The following is an 18718-nucleotide window of genomic DNA, read 5'->3' as shown; positions in this document are numbered from 1 at the left end:
CATAGTGCTTTGAAGTAAGCCAAATCTATTTCACAATTTTATTTTCAAGCAACACAAAAGTACTATGGGATTTCTTTATACAATCTCTTTTTTTAAATTATTTTTTAATAATCTTACTTAGTTGATTAGGGAACAAAGTGTCAAGGACTACAGGGTGAAAGTGGGTAATACCATTGTTTCTACATCAATATCATTTTTCCCTGTATCTGGGGTCAGGGAAAAAAAAACAGGGAAAAGCCCCACCCAACCTCCCACCCATCCCAGATTCCCAACGGGAGCCGCTTGTACAGTTTTGATAGTTCATCAGTTCTGGATTGCTGCCAGTCTCTCAGTTCCAATCGCAATGAATCCTATTCAGAATCCACTGGCTGACAGTCTCTTCATGGTTGGGGTTCAGTTGGAGGGATCTCCAAAGAAACTTCATCTGAGATGATCCCAGGCCTGATTCTTATGCTAGCTTGCGTACAGAGCCCGGCACCATCCGTCACACCAATCAGCTTATGCTCATGCTGGTCGTTGGGATTGCTGGGTCCGTTCTGTTTCCAGCCCTGTCTTTCTCATGAACCAACGGGTGTTGTAGTCCAGTTCGATCCTGCCCACTTCATACTCGGTCCTCATGCAAACCGGTTGGAGCTGCAGCCTGGTTGGGGCGACTCCCCATAACCCCCACCAGTTCTGCCCCCTATCCTGGTTCCCATGCTTGCCAGTATGCACTGCAGGCTTGTCAAGTCTGTCCCACATCCTGTTTAGCTCTCGCACGTGTCGATGGGCATTGAAGCCCAGCTCAACCCAACCAACCTACTATCCAGCCCACACACCTACTGGCAGGTGCCCTTCTGTACAGCCACCCCCTGCCCCTGTCCTGGTGTTCGTGCTGTCCAATGAGAGTGGTAGCCCCGAAGGAGGTGCCCACTATTTCCCTTCTAGGTCACACTCACTCCCAGATTATGCACTCTCCAGGTAGTTCTGGCATTTGACTTGACAGAATTAGCTCCAAGTGCCAGCCTCTGCCAGCTAGTACTGCGGCTAGCCCAACCAACCCTCACCCACTCTAGTTAAAGGCTCTTTTAAATCTCTATTTCAGAATAATCAACAGTTGTTTCAAAATGTTTGAAACTAGTCTTTGGAATTTTAATTTGCTTATTCTTAAATTTCAACTTAGTAGCATTTCAAGTACAATTTTTACAAGGTAGGGATTGTGGTGCAGTACCACTGCATGTGGTAGTGGCATCTCAAACAAAAGTGCACATTTGAGCCTGGCTACTCTGCTTCAGATTCAGGTCTCTGCTATTGCACCCAGAAAGGCAGTGAAGAATGGACCAAGTACTTGGGTCCCTGCATCCATATGGGAGATCCAAGTGGAACTCATCAGTTCTAGATTTGGACTAGCCCTGTGCTGGCTATTGAAGCAAATTAAAGATCACTATCTCTGTTCCTTAAATACCTCTCCCTTTCTCCTCTTTGTCTTGTCCCATCACCCTCTCAGTCACTCTGTATTTCAAATAAATAAGGTACTTAAGTTGATAGAACTGATTTCATATTATCTGTAACAAGGAAAAAAAACCACATGATTGTGTGTGTGTGTGTGTGTGTTAATAGAGTATGTAGTTCTGCGACAAAACTAGGTTTCTGTAAAAATGGCTTTTGGATTTAAAGAAAGAATTAAATTGAAGTTAATCACAGTAGATAGTAATTACTAAAATGCGGTTCAGATGTAATGACAGTTAATTAGATTATGAGCTGCATTTCATTTTAAGATTTTTTTTTTATTTGAAAGGCAGGGTGACAGAAAAGGGTAGAGGAGGACAGAGTCAGATACTTTTCCATCTGCTGGTTCACTTTTCATATGGCAGCAGTGGCCCTTGCTAGGCTAGGCTGAAGCCAGGAGCCAGGAACTCCATGTATTGCATGGGTCCATGTACTTGGGTCATTGCCCACTGCCTTCCAAGTGCACTAGCAGGAATCTGCATCAGGAACAGGACAGTCAGGGCCCTCCCAGTGCCCCAGTTCCGACATCAGAGGTGACAGCTTAACCCATTGTGCCACAACACCAGCTCCAAAAACTATATTTTAAAATTGTATCAAAGTTTAACTTGTTTCTGATAAACAGATGGATAGTCAAGCATATTTGCCAGCAACCCAGGATTTTAGCAGCCTAATGTAGAAAGTTAAGAAAAATGCAAAGTTCATTTTAATAAATAATATTATGGTCTCATTTTAAAATAATCCTTCATGTGGAAAGGATCAAAGAATGCTTTAGAAATCAAAACTTATAAGAGAGACATGTAAAAGCATTTAAAAATTGGAATGTCAAGAAAAAATCCTTTTACAGACCACTGCCTCCCTCAGATCCTTCCTGTCTTCCACCTGGCATGGGTCATTGCTTCAGAAAGTAGATGTCTAAGTAGAATTTTGTGTGTGGGCTACGTGAGAAAGAGAGAATCTAATCCTGTTTACATCTAAAATTTTGACATTTTATTCGTCATCACTTTGGCAGAGGAAAAGAAAGAACTCTGAATCCTTGGCCATAGTTCTTTTTAGGGTGTAGGTTCTCAGGGCAGGTGTTTGTCTGGATTAGGTAATTCCCTGCAGCTGAGGAGGACCCTGAAGGGCAAGACACCTGCAGGCTCTCTGCGGATGAAATTCTCAGCAGCTGAGGCAATGAGTCTCTCCCTGGAGGCTGATCTCTACTCATGACTCCCCAGAACAGAGAGGAAGAAAATTAGACAAGAGAACATACAGGAGGTTATCAGTAAGAGTGAGGAGGAAATAAAAGTCCAATTAATTTTTTTTCTGGTAGATAGTACTTGTGCTCGTAGAAATACAGTTTCTTTCTGGACATCTGGGGAAGGACACCTGCAAGCTCATTAAAGTTCATCAGAGTCCCGTGACCACCTCTAACCAATAAAATGGGGTGGTGGGGGAGGAAGATCCTAACGCCTTTTCCTTCCAGCCTGAGACATGGAGAGCTCGTACACGAGCCGGTTTCTCTTACCAAGCCACAGAAACTGAGGAGCTAAAGGCGCATGTTGGACGTGAGAAAGCTGAGTGTAACAGAGCCTGAGCCAACCCGCGTTCTTGAGGTAAATAATTAAAATAAGTTTTGATTGTAAATATCAATATATGTGTGTGGTGTGGGGGGGTGGGGTGCGGTGAAATAAGGGCTCTAGATGAAAACGTCAGGAAGTTAGGAAGTGCGTGGACGACTTGAGTCAAGGTCCTGTAGAACTTTGGCGTTTGAAACTCGGAGTAAATGTTGGCAATACAGACTCAAAAGAGCTTGAAAGCCCTCTGGTATAGGACTGAGGAATGCAACAGGAAGGCACTGGTTGTGGAGCCATGATAGTTTAACTAGAGCAGTGGGAGTGAGGGCCAGACTGGGCAGGATTCAAGAGCAAATGACTATTGGCTTCAGGAGTACAAGGGAACAGGCTCTACACATAACTACAGAAAGCAGATTATGAATGAAAAATAAAAAAAAATAGTAGCTGAAAGAGAGATGTTTATTTCAGAGATGTTTTAAAGCTGCCACTTGAACCTGTGTAAATACCCTTGAAGGTAGCAGCTGATGTGTGTGATCATTGATTCAGTAACATTCCTTGCAGGGGAGGGATTGAAAAACCAGGTGCTAGGGCTCCTTTCTGTCATCATTAACTTCCTCTGGGTCTTGACTACAGAATTCAAGCAGTGAAAGAATGTTGGAGAACATTCTGTTACCTTTATGTGGAAACGAATTTTAAAGTGTTTCAATGTTTCCCACGGTGCCAAATAGCAAGAGAGGAACAAAACTATCATAAAACTTCACATTTCCTTGTTCTGTGTCTTTCATGGGTAAACGTTTTCAGCCTTTTAATACCGGAGAAATTACACCTTTTGTATCTAAACTGCTGTGGAGAATTCTCCACGAGATGGCTTGCAGATTTCACAAAGGCAATGCATTGTTCTTAACCATAGGATTTCATTGTAGGCAGTAGACAAACAAAATGTCCTCGGGATTATTTCCAGAAGTAATTACTGCGTATGTAATAAATGTTGCTAGTACATATGGTAGTATTTTATTCAAGTCAGTATAATAAAATATTCAGAGGGACATATTTGCAGGAACATCTCCAAAAACAATTAAAAACCGATGGAACTGCTTTTTAAATGACTCCTGTGAAACATTGCTCTTCTAATGCATTCTTTAAAGAAGGTGACCTATTTTTTCAAAATGGAAATACCATTGGTCCATGAGAGAATGAACTCCCTGGGGTAAAAGGAGCATTTTTCAAGCTACCAAAATGAAACGCTGGTTTTCATAAGAAACAGCTTGGCATATCACAGAGGTCTAACTCATTTGAGAGGCTCAGTATTTGAAACTTTAATTTCAGCTTGTGAACTTTACTTTTGTGACCATCTGTTTTAGAATTGAAACATATTTCCAATTCCTGGAGAACCTAGAGAGTCCTGGATTATATAATTCTAAACATCAAATTAAGTCTTTTAAGATAGTTGCTTGTTTGGAACACTATCAATAATGAAGTATAAGTAACTTTCAATGATAATGCAATAATATCTGAACAAAACAGTGTTCAGATACAATGAAAAAAATTCTCTCCAGTGCACTGTAATTCAAATTATAACTAAGGAAACACGTGCAACCTGGAAATAATGAAGTATGATTCTTCCAAAAAAAGCACAACGATGCAATTTCCAAATGTTTAAAATACCCATGTAACTGATATTTTCAGGTTATAATTTGATTCTCACAATTTTTTCTTATGGATAATAAATGATCTAGAAGATGTTAAAATTATAAAGCAATTACTAAAAACATGGGGAGGGTTCACAAACATAAAATTTCACAATAAATTTTCTGAAGAAAAATCCAAGTTAGGAAAAGAGCCTCTTCGGTCCAAATTATTTGAAGTATGTTTTATAGTAAAAATTACATAATTTAAAATAAAGTAATGAATTATAAATATAGCATGAATTTTTAAAATAAAATATGGCACATGGCACCAGCAAATGTGTTCTTTTGATAATATGAAAGCTATCAGAAAGTAGGACATTTAAAAATCTCAATTCTTCATTTAACTGTAGAGCAAAAAGTGCTTAGTAATTGTGAAAAAAAAAATAAAGTGACTTGTGAACTTTTACCTTCAATCAATTATTTTGATAATGGGTGGTTTAAGATGCAGTACTTAAATTACAACTCATGTAAAATTCAACAAAATTCCATCTACATAAATATTTTATCAAATGTTTATTTAACTTGTTTTAAAATTAGATATGAAATGCATCTTATACTTACTGCCAATACCCAAAAGACCTCATTATTTGGTAGGATGATATAAAAACGACAGTTGTTGATAAATTGGAAGCCAGAGAGCCCAATAAGTAGAGCGCTAAGCCTTTGAATAGAATGTAATTTTAAAATGTCATCTCAAAAGATAGTAAAACATTAAATTTAAAAAATTCAGTGTTTATGTAATCAATTCAATCACATTTTATTTGGATATTGAAGCAATAAAACCTGTTATAAAATGGGGAAATGCATACAATGTCAGTTATGCAAAAAGAAAAAAAATATGGGGAGGAAATAACCTTGTAGAAAAGCACAAAATTGAAAGAACAATTTTACTGCACACATAACTTTTTGAAATGCACCATCTTCCTTCAGTAAATTTTATAGTAATTTGTGAGAATCTTCATATTCTTACATGTGTTAATAGGAATATTGCACCAAAGCTTTAGCAAACTTTAAATATGTTGAAAATTTGTATGATTGAGTTGCTTTGCACTCTAAGGGGAAAGTTATACCTGAAAATATAACATCTTTTGTTGACCTTTATTTCACTATTGTAAAAGGTTGCTCTCCAAATATAGCAAATAACAATACTGTTTTGTAACAGTATTAAAATTTTGAAGTGTAAGAAAAAAACGCACACAGACACGGTGACTCTGATCTTCCAGTGAGGGGATCAGTAGCAGTAGGTACTGCTGCTGTGTAAGTGCCAAGGAAAGACACCACCATGGGTGCACAAAGAGGCACTGCCTTTTCCAGATGGAATGCCAGATTCTGAAAGCCTGCTGTTGAGATCCTGTAAGGTGGTACTTTGGGAAGAATAAGTGTCATGCGCTGCCGCAAGGCAGTGAACGAGTCCTCGGCCTCCCCCAGGGCGGCCAGTGCACCATGTGGTGCCAGGCTCTGCCTGCTTGCCACCCGGCCAGGGAGCAATGGGGTATTGGTTGTCTGAATCGCTGCTTAGGTAGCTCCAGGTTGATCCCACTGTGCTTCTGGGATCTCAGTCAATCCTTAACATTCCCAATGGTGGTAACTCTTCCTTTGAAGAAATTGGTAACGGAACAGAATGTACTGGGCAGGACTGAGCAAACCTTAGCCTACAAGCAAAACTAGAAACCAGCAAGAAGCACCGGTCATGCCGAGCCATGCTGTGGCACCTACTGGTCTATTTGAGTCAAGGACACTAAGCCACACAGTCTAAGGCAGAGGCCAGGACAAGTGAGGGACTGAGACAAGCTCAGTCAGAGCAACCACTGGCAGGCGCATGATCTACGGCTAGGAACAGGCCCAGTTGGGGAGGTAAGGGAACACCTTAACTGGGTTAAGGTTCCCACCAAGGGGCGCGTGTACTGGATTGGGGTTGCGTTCTATCTAGGAAACAGTTGCAATCTCCCGAGGCACTAGTGTGGGCTGGGATTGGATACACCAGGCTAGGCCAGACCCCAACATCATCTGGTGTCCTGGAGAACCAGGGTGGATGTGGGACTGACTAGGCTGGGTCTCAATCCCCTCTTGAGCCATGTGTGAGCTGTACGTGGGTATGGATGAGCCATGGCTGGGCTGAAACATCCAACAACAAGAACCAGAATGGGGTGAAAGCAAGCCAGGAAAAGCCACGTTCCTGCTAGGACAGGAGGTGAACTGAATAGGGTTGGCTCAAGGACCCCCTGGTATGCGCAAAATCTGGCATTGGGAGGGGTTCTGATGGAGGAGCCTGGGCAACTCCTCTGGCAGGACACAGTCCCTGCAAGTAAGCACAAGAAGCATGATAGGAAACAGCCCAGAATAGGCCATGGAAAGTTTCCCACTGGCATACATCTGGCATAGGTCAGGAGCAGACTGGGCTGAGTCAGTTCATGTCATACACTGTTAAATCTGAACACCAGAACCGAGTGTGGGTCGAGCCGGAACTGGTCGCGACAAAACCAGTGCACACTATGGAACGCTAGGGTGAGGTTGCCTATAGTGGATTTGACTGCAGCACCCAACCAGCAGGCGCGAGATCCAGGAAGGGAGGGGCAGAGCCGGCGGGGGGATTAAGGGGCTGGTCCCCTCGCCAGACAGCTACTCCCACTGGAGAGTTTGGGCTGGGAAGGGGACAGACCAGACTAAGCAAGGCGGCAACACCTGTGCGCTGCACATGGACTAGATCAGGGAAAAGCCAGGCTGGGCGGATTATTCCTGCTGGTGCAAGCATAAATTAGAGTGGGTGAGGGCTACTTGGGCCTAGCCACAAAATCAACTGGCAGAAGCTGGCACTGGGGACTAATTTTGTCAAGTCAAATCACAAAACCACCCGAAGAGTGCATAAACCGGGACTAAGAGAGACCTGGGAGGGAAATAGTGGGTTCCCCCCTCTTGGGTCACTAGTCCCCTGGGGTGGCTAGACAGAGAGGCACTCAACAACATCCGTGAGGGCTGGAGAGTTGAGTTGGTTAGATGGAACTAAGCTTTAATACCCACTGACAAGTACAAGAGCCAAATAGGATGTGGGACAGACTGGACTAGTCTGTTACACATACTGGCTAACCAGGGTAGGGGGCGGACCTGCTGGGGGTTATTGTGGGTCGCCCTGACTAGACTGCAGCTCCCACTGGTTGATGTGGGGGCCGAATGTGTGCTGGGCAGAACCAGGCTGGACTGCAACACCCATTGTTTCCAGTAGAAATCAGGACTGAAAACAGAACCAACCCAGCAATTGAAACCACCAGCTGATCGAGGTGACGGACTGTGCTGGGCCCTGTGCTTGCTAGAACATACAAGAATCTGGTCTGGGAATATCTCAAAGTTTCTTTGGAGATCTCCCCAATCGAACTGCTGGACTCAGAACCCTAGCCAAGAAAAGACAGAGAACAGAGCAAGTCAATCAACCATCTCAGCTATATGTTGGCAGCGAAATACTGGGCAAATGAAGACTCTATGATGGACTGTGTCAATCACTGGACGACCTCATCGAGTGAAACTGGCAGCGATTCATAACTGGAGAACTATTAAAACCACTTGAGCAAGGATCTCAGAGCATGCCCCACATCTGGGACTTGGGGTGGGTGGGAAACTGGGTGGGGCTTCTCCGTCAATATCCCCCTTTACCTCAGATACATGATGGAAACAATATGGACATAATACTATTACCCACTTCCCTATACCCCCTGAACCTTTTTTTTTTTTTACCGTAATTAACTATGTAAAGATTGTCAACAAAAATACAATAAATAAAAAAAAAAGAATAAGTGTCATGAGATGTGCTTCTCAATTTGTGATTTGCTTCCAAATACCTCATAGATCTTAGTGACACAGAAATGTGGATTGTCTTTGGGGCAATGTCTGTGCCTCTGTAGTTGTACCAAATTCCCATGCCTGGCCATTCATGTATCAACAACGTGTACCCTTCACCACCTCAGAGGAGAAATGGGGCTCCCCTTTTTAAATTACTGCTCATAGAAGAACATGTTGGCCACTTTCCAGAACCCACTCTTCAATCGTTGCAGAGATAGTTAGCCAACTAGCATGCATTCTGTTGAAATGTTCCTTTCAGTTAGCTCGGAGGAGATGGCTGGCGTGTAACTAAAGGTTCTTTAGGCCCCATGCCTGCTTCTGGTCTTGTCTGTGGATTTCAGTCTCCAGGGTAACTGGAAATCTCCTCTTCAATATTTTAGTATTTCTTTTACAAGTTTAAATACACTCACAGTATTGGTGATGAGATCAAGAAAAAGTGTTCTGGAAAGTTTTTTTTACCTTGAGGGGATTTCAAGCCAACAAAAAAAAGTATGAGGGTGGGGAATGTTTAAAGATAATCCAGGTTCCTTTGGTTAATGAGCCACTGAATAGAAAGACCTTTTTTTTTAATCTTTTTTTTAAATTCATTAATTACATTGTATTATGTGACACAGTTTCATAGGTACTTGGGTTCTCCCAACCCTTCCCCCAACCCTCCCACCATGGTGGGTTCCTCCACCTTGTTGCATAACCACAGTTCAAGACGTTTTTTAAACTGTTAATGTCTTTTATACAGTGTTTCCTCAATCTTTTAAATACTATGAAGTCATCATATGAAATCTAAAAGGAACAATGTGTGAGAGTACCCAAGAAGTCATACCCCAATCTTGTTAAATTTATAATACTTTTTTAAAGATTGCTGGTGTTTATTTGAAATAATTATAAAGAAAAAAGATAGAGGGAGGGAGGAAGAGAAACTTCTTCAATCTGCTGACTCACCAGCAGATATTAGCCTGTGATTATCTTTTTTGTTGTCTGTTTGGGTATCAAAGTCATGCTGAACTTAAAGAATTAGTTTTCAGGATTCCTTCCTCTTCTGTTTTTTAGAATAATATAAAGCATTGCGTTCATTCTTTGTTTCGTGAAATTTAGTGAATCCAAGTGGTTTGTATTTATAATCCAAGTGGTACTGATTGATATATTGCTAATTTTCTATCTAAAAATGTATTCTAATATTTCATGATTCAATGTTAAGGTTTTTACAGAACACTAGAAAATTCTATGCCATCAACTTTGTTAAATAATTATTCATAATAATCTCTAATCTTCGTATTTCCTGTGAGATAATTTCTAATGTCTTTTCATTTCTAACCTTATTTACTTGAATCTACTCTGATATATCTAGCTAAGTGCTTGCAAATTTCTCACTTTTCAAAGAAACCACTTTCATTGACTTTTGAAATATTTTTAGTCTCTACTTCATTTTTAAGCTGAGTTTCATTTCCTTCTAATTTTGAGTCTTTTTTTTCTAGTTCTTTGAGGTCTAATGATGTTTTTCATTTAAGATGTTTCTGCTTTTACACTTTAGATATTGGTTACTACGGACTTCCTATGGAATACACCAAGTGGTAAACTATGTTCTGATATGAGTGTTCCCATTGTCATTTGCTTCAAAGTATGTTTTTAAATTTTCATATTTCCTCAAACCATTTGTTGTTCACAAGCAATTTGTCTATTGTACATGTTTCTTGAGGGAGGCATTGTGGCACAATAGTTTTCTTTCTTTTTTTAAAGATTTATTTATTTTTATTGGAAAGGCAGAAATACAGAGAGGAGGAGAGACAGAGAGGAAGATCTTCCGTCTGATGGCTCACTCCCCAAGAGGCCGCAACGGCTGGAGTTGAGCCAATCCGAAGCCAGTAGCCAAGAGCCTCTTCCACATCTCCTATGCGGGTGCAGGGTCCCAAGGCTTTTCTCATCGTTGACTGCTTTCCCAGGTCATAGGCAGGGAGCTGGACGGGAAGCGGGACCACTGGGTTTAGAACCAGCGCCCATATGGGATCCTACGAGTTCAAGGCGAGGACTTTTTTTTTTTGGCAGCTGCATTGATTTTTTAAAATTTAAATTTGTTTGTTATTTTATGGTACAGTTCCATAGGCTCCTGGTATTTCCCTTATCCCAGCACCAATACCCACCCCTAGTTCCTCTATATCATTACTAAAAGATAGTTCTTAATACACAGTCATATGTCCATCCTTGCGGGAATGGACAATGGCAGAGAGTCCAGCATCCTGTTGTCAAGATATAGTAAACAGTTTCATTGTAAGTCCATCTTTGTCTGGAAGTAGAAATGCATACTACATTGTATCCTCACATCTAGATATGCTAGTCTCCATTTCACAGCTACTGTACATCCCCTCAAATGAAAGTCATAATACAAAATCAACAATAGAAAAGTAGAAATTTACAATGCCATGAAGTTAAATGACATGTTACTAGATATGACAGTCTCCATTACACAGCTACCATACATCCCCTTAAATGAAAAGCCACAAAACAAAATCAGCATCAGGAAGAAAAAAGAAATTAACAACACCAAGAAGTTAAATAACATGCTACTAACATTTAGCTGAAGTGAAAATCAAAAACCTTCCTAAGAAAATGATGCCACTGTATGATCTATGAGTCATTGAATGATTTAATCAGAAGAAAGTGTTTTGAAAAGATGAAGCAAACAGAAAACATCAAAACCCATGCAGTATAGCTTCTGCTGATTTTTGTTGGTGAAATGTCTTTCTAGACAATAAATAGATGGGTTTTGTTTTTTAATCTAGTCTACTAATCTGACATTTAATTGAGCTTAAGCCATTTCTTTTCTTTTTTATTTTTTAAAGATTTTATTATTATTGGAAAGCCGGATATACAGAGAGGAGGAGAGACAGAGAGGAAGATCTTCCATCCGATGTTTCACTCCCCAAGTGAGCCGCAATGGCCAGTGCGCACCAATCCGATGCCGGGAACCAGGAACCTCTTCCGGGTCTCCCATGTGGGTGCAGGGTCCCAAAGCTTTGGGCCGTCCTCGACTGCCTTCCCAGGCCACAAGCAGGGAGCTGGATGGGAAGTGGAGCTGCCGGGATTAGAACCAGCACCCCAGCGGCCCACATGGGATCCCGGGGTGTTCAAGGCGAGGACTTTAGCCGCTAGGCCACGCTGCCGGGCCCAAGCCATTTATTTTCAGAGTTTAACGTGTATGAATGGTACTTTGGTCCTGTCATTTTAGAAATGGGTTGTTCATTGGTTTAGTCTTCTGTTGTCATTTTACCTTTGCCTTTGGTTTTGGTAGGTGCTATTCCTCTTCTCTGTCAAGAGAACATCTTGAAGTATCATTTGTAGGGCAGGTTTGGAAGAGGCAAATTCTTTTAACTCTACTGTGGAAGAATTTTATTTCATTTTCAAAGACAAAGGAAAGCTTTGCTGGATGTTATCCTAGGCCGACAATTTTTTTTCTTTTAGACTCTGGAATATGTCACTCCATTCTCTCCTTGCCTGTAGAGTTTCCTGTGAGAGATCTGTGAATTTAATTGGCATTCTTTTATATGTTGGTTGGTTTTTTAATGTGCACATTTAAGGATCTTTTTCTTATGTTCAATTGAAGAGAGCTTGATAATCATGTGTCTTGGTTAAGATCACTTTTGATCAAGCCTGTTGGAAGTTCTGTGCCCCTCCTGGATCTTGTTTTGCAATTCTTTCTCCAGATTAGGGAAATTTTCCTTTATTATTCCATTAAATATATTTGTAAAACCAGTTTCTCTCTCTGCACCTTCTGGGACTCCCATAACTCTTATATTTGGCCTCTTAATAGTGTTTTTCAATTCTTGAGTACATTTTTGGCCTGATCCAGCTCTGCTTCCAGCTTTTTGTTTGCTTCCCCCTGATGCCAGGAAATATCTGCCAATTCTGAGATTCTTTCTTCTGCTTGCTTCATTCTATTTTGGAGGCTCTCCATTGTACTTTTAATTTGCTCTACTATGTTCTTAATTTCTGATATACCAGCCTTGATTTGTTTTATGGCTTCCTTAAATCCTTTGAACTCTTGTATGTGATTCTCATTTCTGATCAGAAGTTTTAAAATGAGTTTTATGAATTCTGTGTCCCTCATTTTCTCGATGTCTTCTTCAGTGAACTCTGAGGTTAGCATAGTGTTTTGCTCCTTTGCAGGGGAGTTTTCAGTAATATTCATTGTGCCTTTGTCTCTTTTTTTTTTGTTCTTGATCATTGTACTTCTGGTTAGCAGAGTCTTCTCCTTGGGGCAGGTTTCTAAGCAGTGTCACCCACAGGTCTGCAGTTTGATTTTACTTATTGCAGTTGGTAAACAACTCTTTGCTTGCAGCCAATTGTGCCACTCCCTCCAGTGAGTTCCAGGTCTGGGTTCTTATGTTAGGCTTCCACAAAGAACTCTGTAACCCCAACTCCTGGCTCACCAATCTCCACCTCCTGCGATACCATGCTGAGTCTGCACCATTGTCTGTACAATCTTTCTCCCACTTCTGGTTGTAGCAGTTCCCAGGATTAGAGAGACATCACGTGTCCAATATAGATAGGTTGTTGGTACTGATCTTGTCAGAACCTTTGGACGTTAGGTCTGGGTGCCACACGGACCTATTTTGACCAGTACGATGCCACAAGTCAGTATTATTTTCCTGTGGGACCATGCAATCCACGGGATTCAGTGAGTTCTCGCGAGCTCAGTACATGCTTAGTTCACTGTTGTTTAAGTCCTTTCCCACCTTGTTGCTGGTGGAGTTCCAGCTGCTGGTGGAGTTCAGATTGCTGTTAGCTGAATGCCACTGTGGTATCTGTTCTTGCAACACCACACCATTGTGTCTGCTGCTTTCCTGTGTCTGTCAGTCTCCAGGTACCCCTCTGCTGTTGTTCTGTCCTCTCCTATTTCCTGGAATGTGTCCTTTCTGCTTCATCCTGATTAAAGTTTTCTCTGTCTGTTTAAATGTGTCCTTACCCTATTCCACCATCTTGATTCTTCTGGCACAGTAGTTTAAGCTGCAGTTTGGAACATTTGTGTTCCATAATGGAGTGGATGAGATTGAGTCCTACTTCTGGTTCTGATTCAACTTTCTGCTAATTCACCTGAGAAGCAGAGAATGAAAGGTCAAGTACTTGGATTCCTGCCACACACATGGGAACTCAGATGGAATTCCTGGCTCTGGTCCAGCCCCAAATACAGTAAGCATTTGGGAAGTGAATAAGCAGATAGAAGATCTATTTTGCTGTTATCTCTCTCTCACTTGCCTTTCAAATTAACAATTTTTAGAAGAAATTAAGTTTAAAGCTATACTAAATATTTCTCTTTTTGAAAATTAGTTGAGACTTGCTTTGACTTACTGTATGATCTGTTCTGAAGAATGTGCATCAGCCACCGAGAAAAGTCTGGATTCTGTAGCTGTTGGGCATTATACGCATGTATATATATCAGAACCAATTAATGCAGGGTGCAGTTTAGGGTTGTTGCTTGATTTTATGTTGGGATTATACATGTATTTCTGAAACTGCACATTTAATATCCCCTATTTTCATTGTATTGCTGTCTATAGTATTAATATTTTCTTTATTTAACTACTTGAATATTAGGTACATACATATTATAGAATAACTGTGAATGGTAATATAAAAAAGTTAAGATACACATATTTATTTATTAATGTACAAGAGTCCCTGTTATCTGGGGGATGGAGTTCAAAGCCCTTGGTGGATGCCTGAAGCAATGGATAGGTCTGAACTCCATATACAATATATGATGAAGCTTAATTTATATATTAGGCACAATGAGACATAAGAGAAACAGGGCCTGGCATGATAGCCTTGTGGCTAAATCTTCATTGGGCAATGACTGGGATCCCATAAGGGCACCAGTTCATAATCCATAAGGGCTGCTGTACTTCCGTCCAACTCTCTGCTTGTAGCCTGGGAAAGCAGTCAAGGATGGCCCAAAGCCTTGGGACCCTGAACCTGCGTGGAAAACCCAGAGGAAACTCCTGGCTTCAGATTGCGCAGCTTTAGCCATAGTGTCCACTTACAGAGTGAGCCAGTGGATGAAAGATCTTCCTGTTTGTCTCTCTTTCTTTCTGTAAATCTGACTTCCCAACAAAAAGAAGTCTTTTTAAAATGAAATATAAAAATGATAGTAGTATACTCTCAAAATATTGTACTCCCACCTTTTCTCTTTTAAAAATATTAATAGAAAAACAGATGTTGAGTTCCATAGGTACAGTTCCAAGGAGACAAACATTTTCGTCATGCTCCTGCTCCTCACCAACACTTGTCTCTTCCTCCCCTCTCTTTATTGGTTTTTGCAAAGCCATCATTTTAATCCACTATACATTCTAGTCTTAATTCACCATTAATGATGATATACAGCAAATAATATATAAGATCACAATGCCACTGGAGTAATAAGCATTTAATTCCTATACATTGTTTACAGTTCTGTTAGCTGCCATGTATCAGGAAAAAGGTGTCTTTTTAAGATTGGCTTATTTCACTAAGCACAGTGGTCTCCATTTGCATCCACTTTTGTTGCAAAAGAAAGGATTTCGTTCTTTGAGTAGTGTTCCTGTGTGTTTGTGTGTGTGTGTATGTGTGTGTGTCTTTCTGTCTGTATTCTCTTTATCCTGTAATAAATTGATGAATACCTGATGTTAGCTTTTGTGAATTGAGCTGCAACAAACATGCTTATACAAATCACTCTTCCATACACTGATTATGTTTCAGCTGGGAAAATTTCTAGTAGTGACATAGGTAGGGCATATTATAGAAATATCTTCAGGTTTCTGAGGAATATCCAAACTGTCTCCCATAGTGATTGTACTAGTTTATTTTAAAAAAATGGTTGATTTGGATGACTCCTTCTCCATATCCTTGTCCACATTTATTTTTTGATTTTTAGATGAAATTTGTATAACTGAGATGATGTAGAATGTCATTGTGATTTTTCACACATTTCACTGATGTTTAGTGACTCTGAGCATTTGTTCATGTGTCTGTTGGGCATTTGTATTTCAGCCTTTGAAATTAGTCTGCTCATATTGTTTGCCCTTTTTCTAACTTGACTGTTTTTTGTTGAGTTTCTTGAGCTCTTTTCAGCTCCTAGATATTAAACCACCTATCAGCTGTATGCTGTGCAAATACTTTTCCCATTCTGTTGGTTGTCTCTTAACTTTGTTAAAGTATTTGTTTTCCAGTGCATAAGCTTCTTAGTTTGATGCAATCCCAAATGTTTTTCATTCCCTGTGATTCTCAAGTCTTTTCCATTGAGTCTTTGTCTACATGTATATACTGGAGAGCCTTCCCTGATATTTTCCTTAGTAATTTGATGATGTCAGATCATAGATTTAAATTGCTGATCAATTTTGCGTTGATCATTGTACAAGTTTTAAGGTGTGTTTCTTGTTTCATATTTCTGCTCAAGGAGATCCAATGTTCCCAGCACCATTTGTTGAAGACTGTGCCCTTTCTGTCTGGGTTTATTTTGCTACACTTGTCAAAATTAACTTGCTATAGATGTGTGAATCCACTTCTGGGATTTCTGTTCTGTTCTATTGATCTTCATGTATATATTTGTGCCAGTGCCAGGATGTTTTAATTAAGACTGCATAAATCTAGGACTGCATATACATAGGTTAAACCATTCCTGAATACCATGGATTAATCCCACCTGGTCCAGTAAAGGATCTTTTTGATGTGTTACTTTATGACCCAGCACATTGTATAGCCTACAGTAAGGTCCATGCACTGTAGAAAAAAATGTGTTTCATGCAACTGTGGAAGGAAATTTTCTATAGGTCATTCAGGTCTATTTGATCCACAGTATAGATTACCTCTGTTTTTACTTTATTTTTGTCTAGTTGATCGATCCATTGATGAAAGTGGGGGTGTTGAAGTCCCCCATTATATTTGCATTGGTGATTGTTTCCCTTTAGATCCATTAACAATTGTTTTTAAAAATCTAGTGCCCTAGCATTGAGTGAATATATAACTTCTTGCTGAATTGATCCCTTAATCATGATGTAATGCCATTCTTCATTTCATCTCTTTGGATAATTAAGTCTATTGTCTGATATTAGAATGAGTACACCTCATGACCCACTTAAATAGCAAAAAGCTGGAGTCAAGACTACGGCTGAAGAACTGTTTTATTGTAAAACACAGGAGAATGAGGAGCAGAGAAAGGAAGGAAGTCCTATACCTGCAAAACTGTGAAACAGAAAATGAGAAATATGTTTAAAAAGTGACTACACCTGTTCATTTATCCTGTCCCATGAAATATCTTTCCATCTTTTACTGTTAATCTGAGGTGGGAGTCTTTATTCAGACAGCAAATATCATTCAACGAATATGTATATTTTTATTGGGGAAGTTAGGCCATTTGCGTTAGGGATTATTAAAAAGCAACAACTTCATATTACCATTTTTTCCAAAAATAGTTTCCCTAGAACCTATAGCAGGGTGAAGGGGGTGTGTATTCTTTTTTGACAATGGGTACATGGTCTCCTGCCAAGTTACTATCACTGACTCAAAGCCAATGGAATTCATAGGTTTACCCCTCTTTAAAATACTCTAGTCACTAGTACAAATGCAGATGCTGGCAAGTACTATAGCTACCATGTGTACCCTCCATGACTGTTAGATGGTGTTATCTGCTTGTTGGTTCAGGCATCTCTGGAAGGGGGGATGGGATTGGGGAAAGAATTAGGCTCTTCCTGTGCAATGATTAATGGATACCCTGCCCCCTATCCTGGCTCCAGTCTGAGGTTGGAATTGTTGTGGTCCACATGTCTGTCTGGCAGAGTTCCCAAGGCACTAGGTTTCATGGTCTATGTGTGTAAAAGCCACTATGACTTCCATTAACTTTAAAATGGTGCTAACACCTTGCTAATCATTCCCCCACAATCATCTGGATTTCCCTTCTCCCCCCCTGCATGCAAAATGATCACCAGTCCATGTCCAAGGTCAATATTTTCTGCAAGATTCTCCCTCAAATAGTATTTCCAGTGACTCTGCTTGTGATGGTCTGCCCCCATATCAGTCAGTAAGCTGCAGGCTCCTCCAGCTTGTTTCTGGACCTGCCCTGGGTCATGGGAACATCCAATGTTGTCCCTACTGCATATTTGCTGTGTTCACACTTCTCCAAGGTTCTTCTATACTATCTGTGCTGTTTTTTCTGCAAACATCTCTCCAACTATACTCTGGTCATGCACTTTCACAACTTCACTTCCATCGGCTTCCCATGGTTGAAATAAGCACATCTTTTCCCTAGTCATCCATCTTAAAATTGCTCAAGGAATGTGCCTTCTTTCCCAAACTTGCTTAAAACTTTGACCATGAAAGGATGTTGTATTATCAAATGCTTTCCCTACATATGTTGAGATAATTTTGTGGTTTTTATTCTTCAATTTGTTAATGTGATGTGTCTCTTATTTGTATAGGTTGAACTATTCTTCCATATTGGAGATAAATTCCACTTAATCTGATGAATAATCTTTCTGATGTAGTATTGGGTTTAATTAGCTAGAATCCTGTTGAGGATTTTTGCATCTATGTTCATCAAGTATATTAGTTGATAGTTCTCTTTGTTGCAGCTTTTTTCTGGTTTTTGGAAATAAAATGATGTTGACTTCAGACTTTGGGATGACTCCTTTCGTTACAATTGATTTGGTTAGTTTGAAGTTCCTAAAGTTCAGTAGAATTCAATGGTAAAACCATCCAGTCTAGACTTTTCTTTGTAGGGGAGGTGTTCATTCCATCTTGGCTATTGATCTGTCTGGGTTTCTAGATCACTTGGGTAAGTTCTCTGTCTAGACGTCCATTATTTCTATACTTTCCAATCTATCTGTTGGCATATAGCTGCTTGTAATAATTTCTGATTATTCTTATTTCTGTGGTTCCCATTATTACACCTCCTTTTGAATCCCTGATTAATTGGTTTGGGTTTTATCCCTCTTTTATTAGACCAAAGATGGGTAACTTTTTAAAATAATCAAATAAAAAATTAGCTCCATACTGATCTTTTGTGTGATTTTTCTCTTGACATAATCACAGCCTTGCCTCTTCTCTTTCAAGGTAGTCAGTGACTGGGGTTAGGCCACAGTTAGCACAGTCCTCACCCACACATTTACAAGAACTGCACGGGGTATCTGTATG

Source organism: Ochotona princeps, chromosome 5 (assembly GCF_030435755.1).
Source record: "Ochotona princeps isolate mOchPri1 chromosome 5, mOchPri1.hap1, whole genome shotgun sequence".
Lineage (NCBI taxonomy): Eukaryota > Metazoa > Chordata > Mammalia > Lagomorpha > Ochotonidae > Ochotona > Ochotona princeps.
Note: the sequence above shows the minus strand (reverse complement) of the source record.